The sequence below is a fragment of the Rattus rattus genome, chromosome 1 (assembly GCF_011064425.1).
Source record: "Rattus rattus isolate New Zealand chromosome 1, Rrattus_CSIRO_v1, whole genome shotgun sequence".
NCBI lineage: Eukaryota > Metazoa > Chordata > Mammalia > Rodentia > Muridae > Rattus > Rattus rattus.
Genome location: NC_046154.1, coordinates 39,670,598 through 39,678,758, shown reverse-complemented (window position 1 = coordinate 39,678,758; position 8,161 = coordinate 39,670,598).

The following is an 8,161-nucleotide window of genomic DNA, read 5'->3' as shown; positions in this document are numbered from 1 at the left end:
CGATACAGCAGTTTCCTCTGATTGAAACATTCCCTGTAGAAGGGAGGAGAGGGGCTCATGACACTTGGGAGGTAATCAGACCCTGTGAGTCTAGGCAAGCTATGACTTGGGCGTTCATGAGGCCCCTTCTCCAGAGTTATGGACGCAGTAAACAGCTGCTCTGGAGAAGACTGACTAGAGTCCTCTCAGACTTGCAAAGCTCCCTGCAAGTTGTACGGAGAGCTCCAGGGTTGTAGCATTTGTGAGTCGTCACCTGTGTGGGGATGGGCTTCTCAGTGACACAGCTGCTTCTGTGTCATCTCTGCTCTGTAACACTTCACCCAGACTCCTGTAGTAACCCCGGTTAAAACTCATTGGTCCACAAAGTTGGACGTAAGTGAAATTGTTATCTTAGTCTACTGTGGATCTTCTCTTGGGGTGAGTAGATGTGTATGAGTCGTGTCTGCCCAGGAAAAGTCTCTTACACACAGTCTGTGGTGTTAACTTCGTGGAGTGTGTATGTCTTGACACGTGTAACTGAGGTTGATCTGAATGTTTGCCAAATGTATAAAATGTCTGATAATTGGGAACAGCTGCTTCCATGTGGGGTTTGACACCTAGCCGGTTAACCACTGGGATGTGTGTCTGGCTGGATGGAGGGGGGTGGGATTGGAGGAGGTCATCTATCTCTAGGCTCAGACCTGCTTCTTGGCCCTCAGCACCTTGTTCTCTCCTACAAGGCCACAAAGGTCTGCCCTGGATGGCTTCCCAGCCTGACCATCCTCTGATGGGAATGCCCTCAAGACCTCAAATACGCAGCTTGATGTCCCAGGAAAGGAGGAAAGTCAACGCCTCAAACAACCTCAGTTCAGCTCAGTGTTGCAAAACTTCACAGGACTCTGCTCAATCCACCCAGATTTCTCTGGGTCGGTCTTTGTTCTGGTCCCCATAGTAATTTTTTTTTTTTTTTTTTTTTTTTTTTTTTTTTCCTGGGGCTGGGGACTGAACCCAGGGCCTTGCGCTTCCTAGGCAAGCGCTACCACTGAGCTAAATCCCAACCCCCCATAGTCATTTTTAAAGATGGAGGCAGGTAAGACACCTGCCGTGTAAGGGTAAGAACCTGAGTTTGAATCCTCAGAAGCTGTGCAGAGCTGAGCACCACTGCACATTCTGTAGTCCCCGCACTCCCATGGCGAAATGGGGGATGAGAGACACGGCAATCCCAGAGTCACTCAGGCCAGCTGACATGTAGTAGAAAGCCTACTCTCTCCCCCAGGCTGGTCTCAAACTCCTTGGTCTTGGTTCAAGCAATCCCTTTGCCTTCTCAAGTCCCGAGCTGGGACCACAGGGACACACCACCATGTCTGGCTTGAGTCTTTCTCTGAGATCAGTGATCTTTCCCTTGGGATGAATCCTCTGCTTTTTTGCTCAATCAATAGCTGTTATGCTCCTAGGTTTCTCGCTCTTTCCATATAGCTTAGCATTTGCATGGTCAGGCATCTGTGGTGTCAGCCAAGTCTGAGCAGTTTTGGTAGCATGTTATATATAATAAATGGTGTTGACCCCCTGAGAGGTTATATAAAGTGGCAATGTGGCCTCTGTGTCTCCATTTCCCTGCACTGAAATCCCGAGTCAGACACTAATATTTTGAAGAATTGCTCTGTGCCTTTATTTATTCATCTCTTTAATGGGGAGTGTTCATTACAGGGTTTTGAATTTTATGTGTACGAGTGTTTGTTTGCATGCATATCTGTGCACCACTTGCATACCTAGTACCTGCAGAGGTCAGAAGAGGACATCAGCTCTCCTGAAACTGGAGTGTCTTAGTTAGGGTTTCCTTTGCTGTAAAGAGACACCACGACCAAAGCAACTCTTATAAAGGACAATATTTAATTGTGGCTAGCTTACAGGTTCAAAGGTTCAGTCCATTATATCACCATGGCAGAAAGCAGGACATCACCCAGACAGGCACGGCACTGGAGGAACTGAGAGTTCTATATCTTGTTCCAAAGGCAAACAGGAGAAAACTGGCTGCTTAGTTTTCTAAGCATGGGAGTGCGGGGATTACAGAATGTGCAGTGGTGCTCAGCTATGCAGAGAAAACCCACCCCCACAGTGACCTATTTCCTCCAACAAGGCTACACCTCCTAATAGTGCTACTCATTGGGCCAAGCACATTCAAACCTTTACATGGAGTAACCAACAGTTGTGAACTACCATGTTGGTGCTGGGAATGAAACTGTGTCCTCTGTAAGAGCAACAAGTACCCTTTACCCCTGGAGCCTCTCATCACAGTATTCATACAAATACACAAATGCTAACCGTGTACACAGGTCCTAAGGAGATGTTAACAGTGTACACAGGTCTGATGAGATGTTAACAGTGTAAACAGGTCCTGAAGAGATGCTAACAGTGTCCACACTTCCTGAAGAGATGTTAACAGTGTACATAGTTCCTGAAGAGATGTTAACAGTGTACACAGGTCCTAAAGATTTTAATCAGAAAGCTAGTGCCCATGAGCAGTGGATTTTAGTGAAGGTTTTTGTTGTTCTCATTTTGTTTTGAGATAGACTTTCATGTAGCTCAGGCTGTACTCGAACTCTCTAAGTAGCCAAAGACAACCTTGAATTCCAAATCTTCCTCTACATCCCAAGTGCTAAGATTGCAAGTGTATACCAGCATACCAAACTCTGGAGTGGGTTTTGTAAGTTTTGTTTTCTAAGGAGACTTATTGGCAGGATTTTGTTGATCACCCATTTACCAGTATGTCTGCCCTGCTAGTAGAAGGGCAGTTTCATCAGACTCCTGAAGTTGCCCCATGCACTCCCTGACCTCTCCCTACCTTACCACTGTTCTCCTAGAGCCAAAGGTCTCAGAAGCTACCATACAATAACTACAGGAGAGCCTTGCACAGGGGTCCAGGCCAACATGCTAAATACTTAGCTATGGATGTGCCTCCTGTCCAGATACTTCTGTGAGAACCGGGATTAGTGGGACATGAGAGACAAAGACACTGGTGTTGGTGGTGAACCTGTGGACTAGGGAGTGCTGGGACAGTTTCTGTCAGGGTTTGCTAGGGCTTCCTAGCCTGGGGAACAGGCTAGGGATGGGACAGACTAGACCTTGTCAGATCCTTAAAGATTCAAGGGTTGTGCCTAGAGTGTTTCTAGAACCTTCTTGCTAGGATTAGCTCTTACCTGATGAGCTATGAGGAGCCGTATTCTAGCCATTGGCACAGCTGTGGAGGTATATTCTAGCTGAATGGTAGCCCAGCTCACAGGGATTCTTATCTGGATCTAGTGAGATTCTTAGGACACACAGGTTGTGGATCTCTAAGCAGAGGCATGGCAAGTTGAGCAATTTGGCAGGTGAAGAGAGAGCCTTCTGGAGGAAAAAGTCCTAGAGACAGTTGGCTAGGAAAGGGAAGAACCCAATATCTAGTAAGGGCTTCACCAAAAAAGGCTTCCCCAAGAGCTGTAGTGGTGTCATTAAGGCTACAAATGGCCTGGGTTAAACACCAACCTTCTAAGTCTTCATGGAAAGAAGAATTAACCCCTTTGTTACCAATCGACCTCAGCAATCCTTTTGTCTGTCTAGATAGATCTTGTGAGGAGGCAAAGAGAAGCTCCTTCAGTAAGTGCCTGTCTTAGGGTTCCATTGCTGTGAAGAGACACCATGACTGCTACTCTTTTTTTTTTTTTTTTTATTTTTATTTTATGTATGTGAGTACACTATCACATTCTTCAGACACACCAGAAGAGGGCACTTGATCCCATTACAGATGGTTGTGAGCCACCATGTGGTTGCTGGGAATTGAACTCAGGACCTCTGGAAGGGCAGTCACTGCTCTTAACCACTGAGCCATCTCTCCAGCCCAGGACTGCTACTCTTACAAAAGAAAACATTTAGTTGAGGCTGGCTTACAAATTCAGAGGTTTAGTTTGCTATCATCATGGTGGGAAGCATGGCAGCCACAGTGCTGGAGAAGGAGCTGAGAGTTCTTTCTACATCCGAATCAGTAAGCAGCAGGAAGAGAGAATAACACTGGCCCAGCTTGAGGTTCAGAAATCTCAAAGACCACCCCTAGTGATGCACTTCCTCTAACAAGGCCACACCCACTCCAAGGCCACACCCACCCAAGGCCACACCCACTTCAACAAGGCCACACCAAGGCACCTAAGAAACACACCTAACCATTAGGTGCTTTTCATTCAAACCACTACAAAGGTCAAGACAGACCCAGAAGATTATAGCTCCAAACTCCAAGAGCAAGTGGCCTACACAGCTCAAGCCTTTAGAAGCCGGAAAGGAGTAGGGTATTGAGGTGAACACCTGTAATCCCAGCACTCTGTAGGGGCTGAAGCAGGAGAACTGCCCAAGGAAGAGAGAGCATAGTCCTAGGAGAGGGCCTAGGATGGGAGTGGTGGTGGTGAGGCCCAGGAAGAGACAAATGGGTCAGAAGTATTATGGCCTTTCAGCCATTGGTGCAGCCCGTGAGGAAGCTAACGGAACCAGAGAAGGGCACTGTAGACAAGAGCAAGGGAACTGGAGGGAATGGGAAAGAGGCAGAACCTTTGTGGGGAGTGCACCAAATGCTATGCTCACCCATTGGAACACTTGGTCTCCAGCTGGTGGTGCCCTTTTGGGAGGTTGTAGAACTTTTAGGAGGTAGGATTTTGCTATTGGAATTGCTGAATGGCGGGCAACCTATATGGTATAGCCCATTCCTGGCTCTGGCCTGAAATTTTCACTGTTTTCTGGCTGCTGGTGCAGTGCAACAAGCCACCCCCTCCCCCACTCCTGCTGCCTCAGGCTGCTCCTGCTACCACGTCTTCTTGCCATGATGGGCCAGACCGGATCAAACCCTGACACAAATAAATCCTCCCACGCTTCAGTTGCTTTTTACCTTAAATACTCTTTCTGGTGTTTTTCTTTTTAATCACAGGGACGAGAAAATTCATAAAGGCAATCGGTGCTGCAAAGTGGGGTTGCTGCTGTGACCATTTGGCCATAGGCCTTTGTGTCTGGTTTGTAGACTGTGGAAGGATCTGAGGCTGTAGGCTGGGAAGGCCTAAGCAGAGGATGTGGTCCGGTGGGACAGCCCTGGTGGATGTAGAAGACCACATTTCTGAATATGGAAAATAAAGAGTATGTTTATGTGGTTTCAGAGGGGGACAAAGACTTGGACTGGAAGCCATTCATTCTGCACTCCAGCAAGGCATCTGTCTACCTTCTGCCTGTGCTCTGAAAATCTAACATCGCTAGAAAAATGGCTCAGCAAGTGAAGCCTTGCCCTCAAGGCTGCCAGACTGAATTTGAGGCTTTGAACCCACTCGGTAGAAGGAGACAGCTGACCCCAACAAGCTGTCCTCTGACTCCCACAAGTGTCGGTGGCATGTGTACTCCCACGCACAGACAAAATAAATGAAAGCAATAAACATCTGTCACGGGACTGAATTCCAAAGGAGTGGATTGACTTGTTTGGTGAGCAAAGTGTTAAGACAGCCCAGCATCCAGATGGTATGGTTTTTACTAATTGCCTTTAGACAGGTTTATAGAGAAAACAAAGACCCCAAACGTGCCATTTGGTAAGCAATGGAATAGCCACAGAGTGAAAGTTGTGGGCAAGGTAGCTGAGAGTTGCTTTGGTTGTTAAAGAAATCAGCACAATTAAGGAGAAACTGTAGTTCGCACAGGGGCAATGGGAACCGTGCCTTGAGGGCAGGACCCCACCCACGGAAGGCTCAGGGGTATGAAACTGGAGATCTTCCCTTAGGTAGGAGAGTGCCTGAAAGTTGCTTACAGTCCACAACCTAAAGAAACCATTGTTTCTGGCTCAGCTGTAGCTCTTGTCACTGCGTCACTCTCCAACGGGCTAGGGTGTAATCATGAGCTGGCAGCACAACTTCGTGCCGCCCGTCCACATACTGCCTCATGGAGGCTTGCATCACATTTCCAGAAAGTTAGGCAATGTGTAACAGGGTCCACCTCCCTTCCTGAAGATCCTGAGTGAACAGGAAGCTGAGACCTAAATTACAGTGGAGACCCTAGGGTGTTATACGTGTCGAAAACACGGATCATCTGCTGAGGAAAGCGACAGGCAAGGGATGGACACAACCAAGAAAGAGGCCACGTATGTCCCAGGCAACAGCTGTAGGGGAAGGGTTCTTCAAACCTGTTGGAGCCCAGATGGTGCCATCGTGAGCCCCAGGTTCTGGACGTGGGATGCAGGGTTTGGAGTTTGCCCAGTTGCATCTTGATCTTGTTCTGGTCCAGTCTTACTTTTCCTGTTCCTCTCTTTTGGAATGGGAATGTTTACTTAGTGCTGATAAGTTATTTCTCCACATATGTCAACTCAAGCCAGAGTAGGGCATGTAAATGCAGCTTTATTGGAAAGCTGCTTTCAGCCAAGTTCACTGGCCCCAAGGCTGGAGATCAGAGGAGTGGACCATAGGGGGAGGGGAGAGGGGGAGAGGGAAGAGAAAGAGAGAAAGAACAAGCACAGGGAGAGGAAAGGAGAGCGAGAGTGAGAGCGAGAGCGAGAGCGAGAGCGAGAGAGAGAGAGAGACAGAGACAGAGACAGAGACAGAGAGAGACAGACAGACAGAGACAGACAGAGACAGAGAGAGACAGAGACAGAGACAGACAGAGACAGAGAGACAGACAGAGGCAGACAGAGACAGACAGAGACAGAGAGACAGACAGAGACAGACAGAGACAGAGACAGAGAGAGACACACACACGAGTGGGGGAGGAGGGTGTCTAAGTTATATAAGGAGGAGCCTTTGGAGAAGGGCGGTCCCTCCCTGGGGCTGGAAAGTTCAGGGTTGGGAATGGGGTAAGCCTGCTAGGGACTGAGGGATGCTGGGAGAACCTGGAGTCCAGGTCTGCTTTGGTGCGTAAAATTTACCTTGTCCCGGCTTGAACTCCAAGTGTCATGGTACACTTGGAAGTGTAACTTGGTTTTTGATTTTCTGAGGCCTCACAGTTAAGAGTTTGCCTTGAGTTTCAGAAGGGACTTTGGATTTTTGAGCAATGTTGGAATCGTATAGATTGGGACTTTGGAAGTTAGATAACACCCGGAATGGCCCTGAGCCAAGTGAGGAATATTAGATTGCTTCTTCAGAGAGTTTGTTACAGCAATGAGAAAGAATATGTAAGGCAAGACTAAGATCCTTGGAACTGGGCTACCTGGTTGTAGATCTTCTGTCCTGTCTTTGGACCAACAGCTTTCCGCCCAAGTGTCTTCTTCACTGCAAACCCAGAAAACAATGTTGTGTACTAGCAGGGCTACTGCAAGGAGCATTGTGAGCTATAATAGGTGAAATATTAGGGGCAGCGACTAGCACACACTGTATGTTGTAATACATTTTGTAATAGTCTTACTTGTGATTATCATCATGATGGTATCAGAACTTGGATATGAGGGAAGGGTCCAGAATGGTTCTATGGCTGTCACTTTGGTGACATGACATCAGTTTGAAGATGAGTGGGTGAGGAAGTCTGGAGTCTGAGCCAGGGTTAGAGGAACAGGTAGGACTGCTTGTGTTCCCTAGCAAGTGTGGGCTGGTGGAAGAGAGAAGGCCACACTCTGAGAAACGCTGACATTCCAAGAGACTGAGAAGGATCCACTAGACTCTAATGATTAGAAGAGCCTTGGGAGCTTTCATGTTGCCTTGGAGACAGACTAGGTCTGCTTTTGGTGGTGAGGACAGGTATAGGAACATGTACTAAGCATGCAGGCATGAGTACAGCCCTGTCCAATCAGAATGTGTGATATGTAGAATGTTCAGAGGGCCTGAAACAGTGGGTCCTTGCTATCTGCTCCAGGAAATGCTGGTCCAGAAGCTGATAGACTAGAGAGTTGAATGTAAAGAGCATCCTCTGTGGCTATTTAGAGGAGGAGTCAGGACCCTACCCAAGGCAGGAAGGAGAGAAGTGACTTGTTCTATTTAGAATCTTCAAGGGACAGGTATGACTCTGCAGTTGGGGCTAGCTTAGAAGGGGACACGTGTCACGCATCACTTCTGTTCTGTTCTGAACCACGGAAGTAGGAAGAGCTAAGTCGGAGGACTGCTCTGGCATTGGCTCTGACCTTGGACAGGCTGCTTGTCTCTTCACTGTTTCTAGTGACTGAAGGTGAGTTAAAAGGTGGACTTCCTGGAGAGTGTGAGGAGCAACT